Genomic DNA, 20,825 nt, shown 5'->3' with positions numbered 1-20,825 from the left:
TTGCAGCTTCTATATTAAAAGATCAAAGGAATTGGAATCCAATATTCCATAAGGCAAAGGATTGGGGACTACAACCAAGAATCAACTACCCAGCAAAGTTCAGCATAATATTTCATGCAAGGAGATAGTCATACAATGAAGTAAAGAATTTCTAGACCTTCCTGACAAAAAACACCAGAACTTAATTGAAAATTTGATCTTCAAAGGCAGGTCTCAAGAGAGGCTTAAAAAGGTAAATGGAGGAAAAAAAAAAAACAAACACTGGTTATTCAATTTGGGCAAACTTTTTACCTCCCTATAAGGGAAGATGATATCTCTTAAACTTGAGAATTGTACATCTATTATGAAATATAAAAGGGATATACATAGAGGGAATGGGTGTAAAGTAAATGATGAGATGATGAAAATATGATTTAAGCATGATAAGGAATTGTAACAGGATGTGTAAAAAGGAGGAAGTAGAAAATGGTAAATTACATCACAGGAAGAAGTACAAAATTATAGTAGAGGGAAAGAGGGGAGGGAGATGAGCATTGCTTCAGAGGTACTTTCATCTGATTTGGTTCAAGGAAGGAACAATAAATTTAATGAAGTATATAATTCTAACTAGCTCTAGAGGTAGTAGGAGGAGAAGGGGGAAGAAAGGGGAGGGGAAGCTAAAAGGGAGGGAAGAAGTAGTAAGGGTAAAGGGGAGTAAAACGGAGGGGGGCTAAAAGAAGGAAGGGAAGGCTGCAGGAGGTGGTGGTGAAAAGTGAAAACTATTGAGGAGGGGAAGGGAGATGGGATATCTGAAAGCACTAACAGTGGGAAAGAGGATGGAGGGAAATACACAGATTGTAATCAAAGCTATGAATGTGAATGGAATGAACTCTCGCATAAAACAGAGATGGATGGCAGAATGGATTAAAAGCCACAATCCAACAATATGTTGTTTACAAGAAACACATTTGAAATGGAGGGATAAACAGAGGGTGAAGGTAAAAGGTTGGAGCAGACTACATCGTGCTTCAGCTGATGTAAGAAAAGCAGGGGTAGCAATTCTAATCTCAGACAAAGCAAAAGCCGAAATAGATCTAATCAAGAGAGATAAGGAAGGAAACGATATCCTGCTAAAAGGCACCATAGGCAATGAATCAATATCATTACTAAACATGTATGCTCCAAGTGGTATAGCATCCAGATTCTTGGAGGAGAGGTTGGGGGAGCTGAAGGAAGAAATAGAGAGTAAAACTATATTAGTGGGAGACCTCAACTTCCCCTCTCTGAACTTGATAAATCTAACCTCAAAATAAACAAAAAAGAGGTTAAGGAGGTAAATAAAACTCTGGATAAGGTAGATATAATATATTTCTGGAGAAAAGTGAATGGGAATAGAAAGGAATATACATTTTTCTCAGCAATACGTCACATATACAAAAACTGAACATGTACTAGGACATAAAAACCTCACAATCCAGTGAAGAAAGGCAGAGATAGTCAATACATCCTTCTCAGATCATAATGCAATAAAAATTACATGTAATAAAGACCATGGAAAGATAAACCAAAAATTAATTGGAAACTAAATAATCTAATTCTAAAGAAGGAGTAGGTTAAGCAAGAAATCATGCAAAACATCAACAGCTTTATTCAAGAGAATGACAATAATGACATAACCTACCAAATCTGATGGGATACTGCAAAAGCAGTTCTTAGGGGAAGTTTTATATCTTTGAATGCCTACATAAATAAAATAGAGAAAGAGGAGATCAATGACTTGGGCACGCAGCTGAAAAAGTTAGAAAAAGAACAAATTGAAAATCCCCAAGTAAATATCAAATTAGAAATACTGAAAACCAAAGGAGAGATTAATGAAATTGAAATTAAGAAAACTATTGTATTAATAAATAATACGAAACTGATAAAATTGATAAACCTTTGAACAATTTGATTAAAAAAAGAAGAAAATCAAATTACTAATATCAAAAATGAAAGGGGTAACTCAACTCCAATGAGGAGGAAATTAAAACAATAATTAGAAATTACTTTGCCCAACTTTATGCCCATAAATTTGACAATCTAAATGAGATAGGTAAGTATTTTAAAAAATACAAGTTGCCCAGATTAACAGAAGAGGAAGTTGAATACTTAAACAACCCCATCTCTGAAAAAGAAATTGAAGAAGCCATCAATGAACTCCCTAGGAAAAAATCTCCAGGACCAGATGGATTTACAAGTGCATTCTATCAAACATTTAAAGAACAGTTAATTCCAATATTATGTAGACTATTTGGGAAAATTGGGGAAGAAGGAGTGCTTCCAAATTCTTTTTATGATACAAATATGGTTTTGATACCTAAACCAGGAAGAGTCAAGACAGAGAAAGAAAATTATAGACCAATGTCTCTAATGAATATAGATGTAAAAACTTTAAATGAGATTTTAGCAAAACGAAGAATAATATACTATGATCAGATAGGATTCATACCAGGTTCAATACAGGTTCAATATGAGGAAAACTATTAGCATTATTGATCATATCAACAACAAAACTATCAGAAACCACATGATTATCTCAATTGATGCAGAAAAAGCTTTCAACAAAATACAACACCCATTCCCATTAAAAACACTGGAGAGCATAGGAATAAAGGAAACTGTCCATAAAATAATAAGCAGTATCTACGTAAAACCTTCACAAACATTATATGCAACGGGGATAAGCTAGATGCATTCCCAATAAGATCAGGGGTGAAACAAGGATATCCATTGTCACCACTATTATTCAATATGGTACTAGAAATGGTAGTTTTAGCAATTGGACAACATAAAGAAACTGAAGGAATAAGAATAGGCAAAGAAGAAACTAGGTTAGTATTCTTTGCAGATGATATGATGATATATTTAGAGAATCCCAGAGATTCAAGTAAAAAACTACTTGAAAAAATAAACAATTTGGTCAAAGTTGCATGTTACAAAATAAATACACACAAATTTTCTGCATTAGTATATACTAGTAACAAAGTTCAACAGCAAAACTTAGAAAGAGAAATTCCATTTAAAGCTAGCGTAGACACTATAAAATATTTGGGAGTTTACCTGCCAAAACAAACCCAGAGACTATATGAATACAACTACAAGACACTTTTTGCACATATAAAGTCAGATCTAAGTAAGTGGAAAAACATTAGTTGCTCATGGGTAGGCCAAACCAATGTAATAAAAATTACACTTCTACCTAAATTAATTAATTTATTTAGTGCCATACCGATTAAACTATCAGATAATTATTTTCTAGCACTAGATAAAATAATATCAAAATTCATCTGGAAGAACAAAAGGTCCAGAATATCAAAGGGACCAATGAAAAGAAATGCTAGGGTAGGTGACCTTGGGCTATCAGATCTCAAATTGTATTATAAAGCAGAAATTATCAAAATCACTTGGTACTGTCTATGAAACAGAAGGGTAGACAAGTGGAATGAGTTAGGTACTGAAGACACAGTAGGCAATGAATATAGCAATCTCCTGTTTGATAAACCTAAGGACCCCAGCTTCTGGGAGAAGAACTCATTGTTGGACAAAAATTGCTGGGAAAATTGTGGCAGAAACTAGGCATAGACCCATGCCTGACACCGTACACAAGAACAAAGTCCAAATGGGTACACAACTTAGATATAAAGATTGATACCATGGACAAACTGGAGGAGCAAGGAATAGTATATTTATCAGATTTATAGAGAAGGGAAGAATTATTTTATTAAAGAAGAGATAGAAAGCATTATGAAGTGCAAGATGGATAATTTTTATTACATTAAACTGAAAAGTTTTTGCACAACCAAACCCAATGTTACCAAAATTCAGAGGGATGTGGTATATTGGGAAAGAATTTTTACAGCTAATCTCGGGGATAAAGGCTTCATTTCTAGAATATATAGAGAACTTGGTCAAATGTACATTTCTACAAGTCATTCCCCAACTGATAAATGGTCAAAGAAGATGAACAGGCAATTTTCAGAGGAATAAATTAAAGATATCTATAATCATATGAAAAAATGCTTTAAATCACTTTTGATTAGAGAGATGCAAATCAAAACAACTCTGAGGTTCCACATCACACCTATTAGATTGTCAATCATGACAGAACAGGAAAATGATAAATGTCGCAGAGGGTGTGGGAGAGTTGGAACACTGATTCATTGTTCGTGGAGCTGTGAGCTCATCCAAACATTCTGGAGAGCGATTTGGAACTATGCCCAAAAAGCTACAAAAATGTGCATACCCTTTGACCCAGCAATATTGCTTCTAGGACTGCATCTCCAAGAGATCACAAAAATGGGAAAGGGTACTACATGTACAAAAATATTTATAGTAGCACTCTTTGTAGTTGCCAAAAACTTGAAATCAATGGGATACCCATCAACTGGGGAATCGTTGAATAAATTATGTTATATGAATGTAATGGAATACTATTGCACCATAAGAAATGATGAGCAAGAAGACTTCAGAGAGGCCTGGAAAGACTTATGTGATCTGATGCTGGTCAAAAAGAGCAGAACCAGGAGACATTTGTGCACAACAACGATCACAGTGTGTGAGAATTTTTTCTGGTAGACTTGGATCTTCATAGCAATGCAAGGACACACACACAAAAAATTCCCAATAGTCTTCTAAGGCAAAACACCTTCCATATTCAGAGAAAGAACTATGGAATTCAATCACAGAATGTAGCAGATCATTGTGTCTCTGTGTGTGTATTATGTTTTCCTTTGTTAAATGATTTCTCCCATTTATTTTAGTTCTTCTGCACAGCATGACTATAGTGAAAATGTGTGCAATAGGAATGTATGTGTAGATCCTATATAGCATTGTATGTTGTCTTGCGGAGGGAGGGGGGTTGTAGGGGTAGGTAAGGGGAAAAAAATCAAAGTTTTATGGTAGTGATTGTAGAATATTAAAAATAAATAAAATGAATATATTAAAAAAAAGAATGAAGGGCAAACATAACAACAATCTGGGCAGCCCACCACTGCAGCGTCACAGAATTCTCCTTCCAACCTCCTAAGTTATCATGGACTAGAAAAATGCCTCACTCTTTTTGTTTGCTCTGCCTCTCCAGAATTTTATTTCAGGTGTTATTTTAAAGTTATTCGAAGGTGAATATTATGAGAATTTAAGTGAGCTGCTGCTTGTACTATACTGTCTTAACTCTACACTAATATTTCATTTTCATCAAGCCTTCACAACAATATCAAGCTCTGTAGAACCACCAAAAAAGAGAGATGTAGACTTTTCATTCCAGCAGGGATGATATATTTGTATGAGATGACTAAAAATCTACAGTATTTCAGAGACTCGTACAAAAATAGATCTTGAAGGGGGGATTCTTTATAGTCAAATGCCTTCATTTTATTGAAAAGATAATGAAAACTCTGTGAGGTCAAAATAGTTTTCTCCAATATCAAACCATTTAGATCCAACACTTAAGCAATGGTATTTGTATTCAGAATAGGGCCCATTCTTCTTCTTCTTCTTTAAAATATTACTTTACTATTCAATTAATATGCCCAATTTATAACTTTGACCTTATTATACACTTTTTTTCGTCCTTACTTCTCGTGTGTCATTAATAGTATTTTAAGCTTCAAAAAGGTCTTAAAGTTTGGTAAATACTTTACAAATAATGTGTGTACATATATGTATGTATATATATGTATATAATATGTGTGTACAAACACATACATAAGCATACACTCACATTTTTGTTGTATCTAAGTAATTAGGTTAAAAAGTTGTTTTGATTCCACTTCTGCCATACATCTTCCACTGTTACACTTCACTATTTTCTCTAGTACTACACTAATAAGACTTTCAATACTACCTGCTTGAACTAATGTACACATCTTAAACAACTTCCTAACTTCATTCTCTCCCCTCTTCAAGCTTTCATAACAATGACAGGAAAAATGATGCTTGCAAGTGGCATAATTTATTCTTGTTATATTTTTCTTATTCTTAAGTTTAGGTAGAGGAAGCATCATATAGTAGGAGGAGTTCTAGACTTGGAATCAAAGGACCTGATTTCAAACTCCAAATAAGGACTTCAGGTCCTTTATCCGTAAAAGAAATTGGACTAAATTATGTCTAAGGTACTTCCGAGCCCTAAATTCCTTACTCTGATATGGGTATGTAAATCCTTTGATCAAAACACTTCGTTGGTTTGCTAGTGCTTGACAGAAGATTAAATTTCCAAATATACCAATATCTCCCAAATCTGAATGAAGGCACAGTGTGTGTAACTGTGGCTCATCAGATAGCACAAGTTCTGAAGTCTCTATCAGGCATAGATAGGTCCACTGAATGCTTGAGGTGAATAAGTCTCTAAAATTGTTTATCTCAATATTCTTGTGAGCTATTTGCAATTTTGCTTTACTCACAGAACACAGAGCCTTCTTTAATGTAGGTTTGCCATGCTGACCAGTGTGCCCATGTCACACAATCAATCTCAAAGTTCTTCAAAGAAACCTTTGGAATGTTCTTGTTTTGCTTATTCTGACCTCCACATGGAACACTTATCTTGTGAGATTTCTCATTAAAATAGTCTTTTAGGCTGATATAGATTTAATATTCAGACAATGTTGCCATCACATAGAAGTTGCACTCTGCAACAGAATTCAAATGCTTGGCAGTTAAGCTCAGGAAGGTCCTCAATGTCTACTACCTTATTTTGCAAGGTGATCTTTGGAATATTCCTAAGACAATTCAAATGGAAGTGATTCAGTATCCAGGTATACTGTCCAGGTTTCACAGGTATATAACAATGAAGTTGGCACAGGAGCTCTATAGATCATCAGTTTGGTAGTCAGTCTAATACTTCTTTTCTCCCATTCTTTCTTTCAGAGACTCACAAACTGCTCTGGCAATATGAGTCAGCTGCATCATTTATGTGTAAGTCCCTGGAATGTATACTGCCAAGGTAAGTGAACCTAATGAAAGCATTCAGTATTTCCTCATTTGTAGCAACCAAATGCTCTGCATTTGGATAGTATGGTGCTGGCTTGTGGAGAAACTTCTGTTTTCTTCATGTTAATTTTTTAGACCAAAATTAGCCCAAACAATAGAAAATCAATCCATACTTTGGTGCACCTCAGCCTTAGAGGCTGCATTGAATGCATAATCATCTGCAGACAAAAAATTATGCACAGCTCTCCCTCCACTTTAGCCTTAGAGGCTGCATTGAATGCATCATCATCTGCAGACAAAAAATTATGCACAGCTCTCCCTCCACTTTAGTCTTGGCTTGTGGCCTTTTCAAGCTAAGGAATTTACTATCAGTGCAGTAACTGACCTTGATGCAGTTTTTGCTCTCATTGGAGGCATCTGACAACATTGCAGAAAACATCCTGCTACAAAGTGGGTGAATGGGAAAATAAAGGAGCATTATCTATTATCTTGAACCTATACAAGTATGCCTAATTTTGCCATGATCTTCCACAAGCCCTCAAAAATGACAACAATGAAGGTCTTTGTCATATTGATGAATGTTGTATACAGACCTCTTTTCTTCTCCTGACATTTCTTCTGAACTTTTCTTCTGAAATTTCTTCTGAAACACCATACTGACAATTTGTTTGCCTTCTCTGAAGTGACACTGAATCTTGTGCAGAATAACATCTTCCAAGTGAAGGATCAACCTATTAAGGATGACTCTGGCAAGAAGGTCATCAATAGTTTGCACCAGTTTCATGAATGCCTGGTGGCACAGGTTCTGGATAACAGACAATGTTCTCACACTTTCAAGTCTACTACATTTCTAGTTGTCTATAAGCTTGCACACATTCCATGTTCCAGTGGTGAGTGGAATCATCTTTTCAAAAGTTTTTTGTACATTTCTTTTGAGTATTTTGACCACAGGGTGGTATCCTAGTCTGCCACAGCAAGCAAACCAAGGGTGGGTGAAGCAGACAGTTTTAGGGCGCCTCTACCTCTTCTATCCCTCTCTTCACACCAGAAGGCAAGCAATGTGCTCCTTATAAAATGTGCATTCAGACACCCAGAGAGCTTCCTAATCTCACTTATGCTTCACTCTAATGAGAAGACAACCATATGATCTGGACTGTATGCAGAGGTTGTGTATCCGTACCTGCTGCTTCATCATTTGTTCTTTGTGCAGGAGTTTGAGGTAGATAAAAGTGGTAAAATGGCATGGGTGACATCTTTTGATTCATGCATAAATTGGACTTAGAGTTGCACAAAATTGTCATCCTCACTCTCTCTTTCAAGAGTCTTCAAAGTCCAATGGCAAGACAAAAATAGAGACAACTGGTGATGTCTTAGGGTGCAGTGGATGAGCTTGGAATCTTCTATGTCTAACCAAGCTCTAAGCACTCTGAAGCACCTGTTACAGACACCTTCATTGCCTTTGGAACAAATTATTCTCAAGTGCCCATTCCACTAGGGGACATCTTCACATGCTTGAGGTAAAAAACGCCTAACTCAACTATGGGTTTGAGATCCCTTAGTTACCCTCAACCTGGTTTAGCCTGTCTAATAGAATAGTTTATACTAGGGTGTGGTCACTGGGCATGCTATAGCTTCTTGGAGTCACAGGTGAGAGTTGGGTGGATCAGGTGGACATCAAAGATAGAAAGCATCCCTTTCTATGGTGCTAATCTTCATTTAAAACACCTACCACCCCTTCCCATATTATTCCTCAACTATTTATTTCAAACCTATGCCTCATTTTGGTCACAACTGCCTCTCTTAAATTACACTCAAACGAGATAGGAAAAGACACAGCATACTAGTTTGGATATGACCAAATATTTCTTTCATCTCACTCCCTAAGTCGGAGCTGCCAGTTGCATTCTTTCCACCAGCAGAAGTAACAATTTTATACAATTACCATTTTTCTATGCCCCAAATTATGCATGTGTATTTAAACTATCCTCTCTCAGCTTCCATTGCAGTCTACAGTGTTTTATGTTTAACAGCCTTTTATACATCTCAAACTGGATGTCCAGTAGCTATGTTAAACTTAATAGGTCCAACACATATGTTATCAGCTTTTCCCTTAAACCCTTCCTACCTTCTACCTTTCCTATTACTGTAAAGGGCAATACCATTCTTCTAATTTCTCAGGCTTACAAACTAGGAGTCATCCTGAATTCCTCACCATCCTTCACCATCCCCTACCCTCATGTCAAATATGCTGTCAATTCTTATTGATTTCATCTTTGCAATGTATCTTGAATATATTCCCTTCTCTCCCCTGCTACAATGACTGCTACAATGCAAGTTATCAACATCTACCTCCTGGATTATTGCAATAGGCTACTAGTGGATCTACCTGCCTCAAGTCTCTCCCTAGTTCAATCTCACCCTCCATTTAGACTTTAAAATGATTTTCCTAAAATGTAGGTCCAATCAGGTCACTCCCTTACTCAATAAACTCTAATGGTCCCCTATCACCTTCAAGATCAAATGCAAAATGCTCTTTTTAGCATTCACAACCTTTCATAACCTAGCCTCTTCCTTCCTTTGCAGTCTTATACGTTGCTTACGGCAACGTATTCTTTAATTCAGTGACAGTGGTCTCTCTGCTGTTCCAAGATGTTCAAGATACTTCATCTCTTGACTCTGGACATTTTGCCTGTCCTCTGCTGAAATGAAGAAAGAGAGAAGAGAAATATGCTAGTGAAATACTTAGTCCATTATGTTCCTCTCTGACTTTCTTTTAGTCCCCACTAAAATTTCATGCTTTATTGGAAGCCTACTCTGTCCCCTCAATTCTTGTGTCTATTCTTTATTAATTATTTTACTTCTTATCTATATATATATATATATATATATATATATATATATATAGCCTCATTACTATATATATATTTATATGCATGTATACACATTATATATGCATATATGTACACACATGTGTATTATGTATGTATGTATATTTTTTCATGTTGTCTCCCACTGTTGGACTGTAAGCTCTTTGGGAATAGGGACTATCTTTTCCCTTCTTTCCTATTCTTCTTGCTTGGCACAGGGCCTGGCATATAGTAAGCACTTAGAAAATGTTTGTTGATTGATCTGAGGTCCAGGGACATTAATTTGATTATGATCATGTAAAGTAATAATTATGCAAATCAAAATTTGAATACAGGTCATTTGATTGTAAAGAAAATACACTGTCAAAGCTCCAACACATACTAGAGATGTGCCTGTGGGTAAATCATCTAATCATTTAATGTTTCAGAAAAAAAAATCTAAGAGTATAAATTATAGATTTTCTAATCTTCCTTGGTTAAAGGGATTTCCATATTTGAATTTCCCATTAAAATATAATCACAGGTCAGTGGGATGTATGCATGTATATATGTGTCTATTTTTGTAATATGTGAGTATATGTATTTATAAATGTATATACACTTTCTCAAATGGACTTGTGATTTCATAGATGTAGATATTCTCTCTCTGTGTATGTATATATGTGTGTAAACACATGTCTATATAAATATATGTACATACATATATGTAAACATATGTTTTATGTGCCTAATATAAAAAATTAGATATAATTACTGTGATTGAATGTTATACTAAGATAATATTAAATAGATCTGCTAAACTACTTTTCAGTAAGAAATGCTACAGGTACTGTGTGACTCAAAGAAAGAGGAGATTAGAAAAAAAAAATTACTTGGAACTTCTCTTTTGCAATTTGTATTTGTCATAATTATTTCCTCCAAGAATTGGAGCAAACCACAGGTAGGAAAGGCTGCCTTATGAGATACTTAACCTGAGGTATTCAGGAAGAAGCTATATAGTTATTCAGAGATAGGTTAGAATAGATGGCCTATCAAATTATTTCCAGTTCTGACATTCTGTGTTTCTGTGAGAAGAAAATAAAATATGGCTTTGATCTTTCCCAAGAAACTGATAGAAGGACAGATGCTCACTAAAGCTAATTCAGTGAAATTAGGTTAGTGCCAGTGAAATAGTTTAGTCCATTACTTTCTAGTTTTAGATCTTTTTTCAACTTTTCATCAAAATGGTTGTTATTTATTCTTTCCTCTTTCTCATTTCTAAAGTGGATGGAGACTTTACTTCATCAAAGCAACTGAGGAAAGAAAAAATGATGGTAGAGTCTCGTAGATTTCACTGCAGATAAGGAAATGCTCAGAAAAATAAAATAAACTTCCTTTAGGTTTTTCAAATATTCTTCCACTTAACAGAATGAACTCTAACCAATTAGAAATGAAACATACATTATTAATGATACCAATGATGAACTTCAGGAAATGAACAAGTAAATTTGTGTTTATGATACCTATAAGTAGTAATAACAACACTTTTCTTTAGCAGTTAAAAGTTTAAAACGTGTTTTTCTCACCATCTTGTGCAGAACGTTGTACAACCCCCCTACCTTTCACACATAAGAAAAAATGAGGCTGAAGATGTAAAATTGACTTATCATGACAGTGGAGTTGTGGAATCAAGATTAGAATCCAGGTCTCCTAGTTACACAACCAGAATACTTTCCACTACATGTTTGCTGAGTGTCATTTTCTCAGAATGCCAGAAAAGATCTATAATGTGGAGAAGGTCAGTGATGAGTCTTTATGTGAATTAAATTGGAACCTCAAATTTCAGAGTAAACCGAGCCTTTACAGGTCTTCATTTCCAAGTAATGAGACATTTGTAACAGGTATGAATCACTGTTTCCAATTTATTTCTTATCACAAATAACGAAAGCAATAGGGTCCATCAGTTGGATATTATTAATGCTTCTCAGGTATTTCGTCAGACCAATGGGACTGAAGGAAAAGAGATGGGAGAGATCATTCATCAGTGTATATTGTGAGGGATTCTTTTCTTATCTTTGCAAGATCAGTCTCTGTGCTTTAGCAATTACCACTGGGGGAGTGATTTCATGTTTAAGGTGAATGGAAGTCTGACTCTTAGATAGAATCAATCTGGGAGAGAAAATGCCTTGGTAATATGTAAACAAATAGGCTTGGGTAAGTGGGGATAGCATTTATAATGTGTCCAAATTTCTTTCTCTAAACATAGGTTATTGGGAGAAAATGAAGTTTTAAGACAACGTCATGAAAAATCTTTATGAATTCTTTGAATGACTCAGAATAATTTGCTGATTAATAATACATGCATTATTACAACATAATTTTCACAAAGCATGACTAATGTAGAATTATACACACTACTTTGCAATAAAGGCACTCTTACCTCCTAAACCAAACAAGTGAGCATTACAATTTTCAGGTTGACTATGATAGCATTTTCTTAATAATGGTCGATCTCTAAAGTACTGTTTTCAAGGGTCTACATTGTATCCATCCCTCAGAAGTTCAGAATTTAAGTACCTTTATTTGGAATGTAATTAAATCTAAGTATTGCAGCAGGATAAGTAGCTGTCAATTATATTTTCAAACTCATATTTGTTCTATATCACATATTTAAAATTCATATGCCACTTTTCAGTTTTGTATATATATATATGCATAAATGAATACATGCTTTCTATGCATATTTATATCTTTGTAAATAGTAAATATTGCATAAAAGCTTATTATTGAATCCTTGATGGATCAATATATTGATTGGCCATAAGTAATTTATCAAATTGATGTTATTGTGCTAGGGATTGCTTGTGTTGTGTTTATATTCCCTATTTCTTGTTTCTTTCCTTTCATTTCATCTGTCATTCTTGTTCTTGATCTTTCACCATGGGCAGCTAGGTGGTGCAGTGGATAGAGCACCAGTAAAGGAAACAGGAGGACCTGAGCCCAAATCTCACCTCAGACACTTGAAACTCACTAGCTGTGTGACCTTGGACAAGTCACTTAACTCCAATTAGCTCATCCTGGGTCATCTCCACTCATCCTGATGAATATCTGGTCACTGGATTCAGATGTCTCTGGAGGAGAAGTGAGGCTAGTGACCTGCACAGTCTTCCTTCACTCAAAAAAAAAAGTCAAGTACAAGTCATGTCATTATTTCTCTGATGGTACAGTCTTCTTTGGCAACAAAGGATGAACACACACAATCTTTCACTTTCCTCTTCAACTTTCTTTTAACCCTCTCTTCTTTCCCTCTTGTCCCTTCCCAAGACCTTGACTGGTGTAAACCTACACATGAATTTGAATCTGTTTGCCTTTATACTCTCCAATAAAGATTGTGTGTTACACATGCACATGTATGTACATACATGTGATATCCACATACCACATATACATATGGTGTGCATACATAATAAACATATGTGTACTACACATGCATACATGTGATGTGCAAATATACTCACATAAACATATGTACACATACATGCACACATGCATATATAGAGATCCATAGATATATCTATAGATACATCCATATCAATATATGTGCATATACGTATGCATGTGTATGTACACAAACAGGTGTGTATATACACATAGACTCATTCATATAAGTATATGCATTCACATATGTAGGCATGTATGCTTATATATGTGTATATCTTGGTACATTGTTGAAATTGAACAAATTTTCATCATTGAATACTTGATTGATATGTTAATTGGTCATAAGTTTTGTATGATATTGAAATTATTAAGCAGTACTTGGAGCAGTTGCTTGTGTCTGTGCCTACCTTTCCCCTGTTTTTTTTCCTTTTATTGCTTCCGTTTTTCTCCTTCTAAATTTTTAACCCTCTCTTATTTCCTTTCCTTTCATATGCCTAAGACTTTTGCATAGCTTCTAGTCATACTGACATGACTGGCTTAACTCCACTGGTTAGCACTCAAGGCTGAGGAGTTAATTATTTTATCAGATAACAATTGAAGGAGCAGGTGTGGTTTGAAATAGTTATTTCCCTGAGTTTATCTGGAAGCTTCTTAATCTTAGTATGTCAGTCAGAAGCATATAAAGAAGGCATCTAGGAAAAATAGAATTAATATTTTAAAAAAAGAGAACAGAAAAGTCAGAGAAAAATATACATCATAACAGGGAAATGTAAGCTGACAATTGACATGAAAAATCCTCCTTTTAATTTTCTGAGAAAGAAAAGGATGAATGATAAGGAAAATTATTATTTTAATGATATATTTATATTGTTCTTTTTTAATCACTCAAAATACGTCATGTGAAAAAAAGGATAGACCTTGAATCTTAAATATATTAAGCTTTGTTATTCTATATTCAGTGGTATCTGCTAATAGTGATCGTTGGCCATACAAATTCTCTTTGACCCTATCCTGCTCAATCTTGTTATTAATGGCTTGGTTGTTCTGTGTCCGCCCTCTGTTGTTGAAGAAGATCATATTATCAGAGAAAGGATGACATGACTTGCATTTGACTTTGTTTTGAGTGAGAGAGGGCTGTGCAGGTCACCAGCCTCAATTCTCCTCTAGAGCCATCTGAATCTAGTGACTAGATATTCATCAGAATGACTGGAGATGACTCAGGATGCACTGGGAGACCTTGAGCTCTTTAGGCCAAAGTCTTTGCAGGTACTCACTTAGGGTGAGGTGATGACCATTCACTGAATAGGCCTGTTAAAGAAGTAGCTAGGGCCAATAAAAAAAAGACATTAGGCAGGGAAGGAAACAGGATAGAGGACAGATGAAATACTGTCAGTATCCGGATGAATAGATGACACTGGGTAGGAGTGAAATCTAACATAGCCTATGCAATGTGAGCATCAAAAAATTATCTTTACAGACTAAAAAACTATACATATACTATAAATACAGTAAGATAATTTTTGTTAAAAGAATTCGACATTTATTATTTTCTAATTTGTATTAGGATCATCTTTAAAGATTTTGAGCATTCTGTTTTCTTGCTGTCAATTTTTTTTTCAAGAAATTTACTACCTTACAACTTACACGCTATTTTTTTTCTAAGTACAATACAAAACACACTTAGGTTTAGTTAGGGAACCCTTCCTTGCGCTTCAGAAACACACTATACTGATTTTTATTTTTAGTTATATCACTTCAATTGTTCTCTTCATTGTAAGATGCCCTCCATTCTTCCTTCTTACTACACAAACACTGTTTATCCTTAAAATGCTCTCCAACTCAAGTTTTCCACCTTCTTGGAGTCTTCATTGACTACTACATCCCTGAGTAATCTCCTAATCCATATTATGGTTATTATATACTGTCTTGTATTAGTTTTGGTTATTTGATGAATACTAGACTTATCTTTGCAAATGGATTACTCTTTGATGATACAGATGTGGTATTTTTCTTTTCATTATTCTACAGCACTTCACATAGTACTAAGCTTGAAAGTAGACAATACATACCTGTTGGTTGTTTCCCTTTTTTTTTCTTTTTGCATGAACTGGATATCCATACTTATTTAAGACAACTGAGCAATTACTCAGTGAATCCCCTTCTAAATTCTGTGCAGCATTCAGCTAAGTTGTGGTAGTGGTCATTGCTCTGCATCTTGCCGATTTCTTCATCTGCAAACTCCTATGTTCCTTACTAGTTCCATGTATATGATTCTGTGATGACCTTAAAACCAAATGCATCTTTAAATCAATAATAAATACCTTATATTGACATTTATTTTAAAATTTACCCATAGAAAGAAAAAAAGTACATACATATGTGCACATATACATGCATATATATGCACGTATACAAATACATATCGACATATATGTATGTGTGTATGCATATACATACATGTATATATAGTATGTGTATACACATGTGTGTATATGTACGCATGTGCATATGTGTGTGCATGTATGTGTGTGCATATATATTTGTATATGAAGATGCAACGACTGAAGATTCTCATCAGTGCAATTTAGGTCCTTCTGACACCTAGATATTAGATTTCAGTCCTCATTGCTAGAGGTTTTGAGATAAGACATGTTTAAGTTATAACCTTTTATGAGTGGCAATATAGAAGACAAAACAGAAACATGGAGACTTGTCTAGCATTCATTGTATAGGGCTGACATTTTCAGCTTCTAGTACAAGGAAAATGGGCTAAATGATTAAAGAAGTCATTGTAATTGATTTCCCTTATTAAATTCTTGTTCTACTTTATTTGAAATATTTCTCTTTCCTTAAAAAGAGAGAAGACCCTTTTCAAAAGGACATGTGAATTATACACACACGCACACACACACACACACATCTATCTTTGATGCATTGTTCATTTTGTCTTGAAAGATAAATATAATATGAATGGAGATTTTCTGATTCCATGTTTTGTTTTTTTTTACAGGGATCCCTAGAATATTTATGTATTTATGTAGAACTTAATGTCTAAATAGAAACGAACCACTGACAACTATGCAAACTGAGAAATGCCACAGCACAGATTAGAAAAGGCCACAGATGGCCTTTGATTGGATAAATCTGTTGATGCTGTTTCTTTGATTCAAGCTGAAGGGGAATGTCAATATCAGAGATAAGGTGCCCTATTTAGTCTATTGCCATTTAATGTACAATGGTACAATATGCTTTCTAAATAAAACCACTTCATTATGGTATGGGGATGATGTCCTGCTGCTACACCCTCTGTATCACTGGGTCTTCCCATCTGTCCTATAATTAGATCTTCAAAACATTTGAACTTTGATATCTACTCTAGTGCTTCACCCAAAGGTTTAACCTGTCTTAATTTCTGCGCTAACCTTGTACCCTAAGGACCACCAAGACTGTATCATCTATGAAGCTAAACCCTCCAATTTGTGTTGTTTCCCTTTATGGGAATGTCAGTCACTGAGGGCAAATATTGTAAAATTTTCCTATTCTCATATCCCAGAACCTACCACTGAACTTTACATAAGGTAAGTATGTAATAAATACTTTTTCATTCTTTCATTAATTCTTCATTTATGACCCTATGTACTCAAAAACAGGCCAGTGGAATTCAGTATCTAGAAAACACTCTTAAACTGATAAAGGTTTTGTGGCTCTTCCTGGGAACAAGGTCTCCAAAGACTTACATAACTAGGTATGCAGATAATCAAAAGCATATTATGTTAACTAGGTAGTAAACTGTTTAACCTCTGAAGGACAAGAAACATCTCTCAGTCTTGCAAAGTCTACTTTCATTTCTCAATAACTATGGCTTCCAGCTGTCTACAAGCATCCTGATGTCTCCCAAATTGTCAAAAAATTCTTGGTTGATCTGTCCATTTCCCCTAGTTATGTTCCTATATCTTCCCTCTATTTCATAAGTAACCAATTTGACTAGGTCATCTACTATCATTGTCACAACTTCCATTCCTCTCAAACTTTTAGTTTTTGGTACTCTGTCTTCTTTATTCATCATGCAACTGAAATTGTTCTCTCTAAAGTCACCATTGATCTTTTATTTGTCAGACCTATTCCTCATCCTTTTTGACCTCTCAGTAGTCATTGACACTGCTGATCACTTTCACCTCCTTTGTACTCTCTTCTTTCTAGGCTTTCAGTGATATTTCTCTCTCTCTCTCTCCCATTTCTCTACTTTTCAGGTAATCTGCTTGGCTGGATTTTCATCAAATTCATGGTGACTAAAACCCGGTTCATCCTCTCCCTTCTGTCTCCATCTCCCCTTCCTTTGGGGTTTACTGGTTAGCTGTCCTTTCCTTCCTTCCTTCCTTCCTTCCTTCCTTCCTTCCTTCCTTCCTTCCTTCCTTCCTTCCTTCCTTCCTTCCTTCTTCCTTCCTTCTATCCTTCCTTTTCCCAAAACCGTAAACCCAGTGCACTCTGAAGCCCATGGGTTGGACAACAATAGGTCTCTGCCCAAGCTCCACTTAATGGCTGACTTAGAGTGATTATAACTAGTAACAGTTTCTGTTGATTTAATTATTTTTTTTCTTTTGTTCATTAAAAGGGCCATTCACTCAATGGGCATTACCTTCCTCTAAGTGAGTACCTGAAAAGGCCAGCCTAAAAAGGCCAAGGTCTCCCACTGCATCCAGGGCCATCTCCAGTCATCTTGATGAATATCTAGTCAGTCAACTCAGATGGCTCAGGAGGAGAAAGTGAGGTTGGTGACCTTGCACAGCCCTCTCTCCCTCAAAACAAAGTCAAGTGCAAGTCATGTCATCATTTCTCTGATATCATAGTCTTCTTCTAAAACGAAGGACAAACAGAACAAAAAAGAGATTCTTAAAATGTAGGTCTGACCATGCTATTTCCCTATTCAGTAAACTCCTGCATCTCTCTAAAACTTCCTGGATCAAATATAAGTCCCTTTCTTTGGTTTTCAAAATCCTTTGTATCTTGTCGCATTCCTGCCATTTTAGTCTTCCTATATCTTACTCCCTCCCATGTACTCAGAAATCCAATGACTTTGGTATTATTATTATTCCTTACAGAAAATATTCCATCTCTCAACTCAGTGCATTTTCAATGGCTTTCCCCATACTCATATGTTCACCTTATGCTAAGTTAAGTTCTACCTCCAGCAAGAAACCTTTCCTGGTCTTTAGATACAGTTACACAATAATTAAATGTCTCTGTGTGTGTATGTATATATGTATGTATGTATATGTGTATATAATATATATACACATATATGTGTGTTGTATAATATGTGCATACACACATACACCTGTATATGTACACATATTCACATGTATGTGTACACATATGTATATAAACACACATGCATATATATTTGGATAGATAGACAGACAGACCGACCTTGTTTGGACATAGCTCTTTGTATGTGGTCCCTGCCTACATTAGACTTTGAGCTCCTTGAGGAGGGTAATTATTTTTATTTGTTTGCATTTCTTCTTTCCCTGGTAATTAGCAAAATGCTTTGTACATGAATTTGATTTAATATATTTTTCTAAATGTGACTATGGTGGATTGTTTGAGAAAGAGACAGAGGATACAGATCTTATGATAAATTAAGTATGAAAATTATTCTTTTTTTAAAAATAATCTGCTGAAAATCAGCATTGAGCATGAATAAAACATGAAGACATATGCTCTCCAAAAGTGTTGGTCATTGTCATAGAGAACTTCCTGTCTAAATATAAAAGGGTATTTCTCCAGATGTTCCTATTTGAAGATGACATGTGCCAATTGCATCAAGCCTCCAGACTTCAGACAGTCTCCTCAAAACATCTATGGCCAATAATAGAAGAATGAACTCATCATTCACAGAAGAAAAATTGATGATGAATGTTTATTATTTAGACTGATAGATAATTAAATAGGAATCTCTTTGAGTTAGTTCATCAGTTTGTAAATTTTGGACAGGTACTGAAGGAAAGTATGAGATGGATCTGGCATATAATAGGACCAAGTGATAAGGCTCAACACCATTTGTGAAATTATCTACATCTTTCTCTGATCTCAAGCAGGTTGCTGCAGTAAAATCCTACATTTTTAACACTAACACTTTTCTTACAATGTTTTGTTGTTAAGAAATATGGAATACCTCCACACCAGAAGAAAAAAATGCAGCAGACCCAATGAATACATACAAGTGGTTTTAAGTAGGTTGCAACATATTGCCTGAGTTGTGGCAATTTCTAAATGAGGCATTTAGAAAAGAAAAATAAAAGAAACAAACAAAAAAACCCCAACCTCATAACATTCAAACTACTATAAGGTACTGTCCCCTTCTGATATGGATAGCTTAATGGTTGAAAGGGAAAAAAAAAGAACATCTGTATAACGAATCTGATAAAATATGCTTGTAAACAAAGTCTGGCACTCATTCAATTATTGAAAGAGACAGAGTTGATTCTAAGAGTCAGATAGAGAAATACCCCTCAGATCACTGTATATTGAGGGCATATTTAAAATATTGGAAGATGGAGAAATAACTGAAATAAATGTAGCTGCAGGGCATTCAAGTCATCAATTGGTATGTGACTGATTCAGAGTTTTAAAGTTCGTGGCTGACAAAACTATAATCAAATACCTGTTTGGAGGCTTATGGGAAGCTTGCGTAAGGTCTTGGATTCATGCTTGACAGTAAGATGGATATTTTGAGTTTTACCTCAGAAGGTCAAGATGAGTCACTGACAGCCAGTCGAGTTTGATTTGATGAATAAGAAGATACAGAAGGAGCTTTGATAAGAAAGTACAAGAAGATATAAAACAAGAATCAGTGGAATAAAGTGAATGCAGGAGGAGTTACAAGAAGCCAGGGAGAGAAGATAGAATTCTTCCAACTGAGACAGCTAAATCATTAGTTTCTTTGCTAGAAGCTTGTTGATTGGGAGACAAAAATTGCTTTGCTGATTGGGTGAAGAAAAACTAGAGCAACTCCTAGAAGCTCATTAGAAGACAGATGAATTCTGTTGTGGAGTGAAGAGCTATCACTATTATGATGATTACTGCTTTCAACTGCCATTTGCAACCTGAAAGAAGGGGAATCTCACAGGGGTGCCTGAGTTGTCTCCTAATGGTCTCCTTGGTTTGTGAATGACAAACAAACTGGTAAAGTCATTCTTTGCATGTGTTTTTCTGTCAACCATGTTTTGCTGTCAGGAAGGGCTTAGAATTGATTGGACAATGAATGCATACTCTCCTGTTCTTTGCAGTTAGGAAGAACTTTGTAGTTTTCCAGTTTAGTGAAAGTGCTTGTCCCTGAAGGAGTCTAAAACTTTTTTTTCACCATATGATATAAGGAGGGTCTTTGAGCAAGAAGAGTTTGTGACTGTTTGACATGAAAGTAGAAGAAAAGTGGCTTTATCTATCAAGAGAATGTTGAGGGCTAGACAGGGAACACCTAGCAGAAAAGTGGCTTTATGTGGTGCAGATTATTTCCAAAAAGACATACCTTACTTTTATGAATTGTCCTGGACACATGAATTTCTCCACTGATATGTCTATAAGTGTGTGCCCACT

This window comes from Notamacropus eugenii, chromosome 4 (assembly GCF_028372415.1).
Source record: "Notamacropus eugenii isolate mMacEug1 chromosome 4, mMacEug1.pri_v2, whole genome shotgun sequence".
Lineage (NCBI taxonomy): Eukaryota > Metazoa > Chordata > Mammalia > Diprotodontia > Macropodidae > Notamacropus > Notamacropus eugenii.
Note: the sequence above shows the minus strand (reverse complement) of the source record.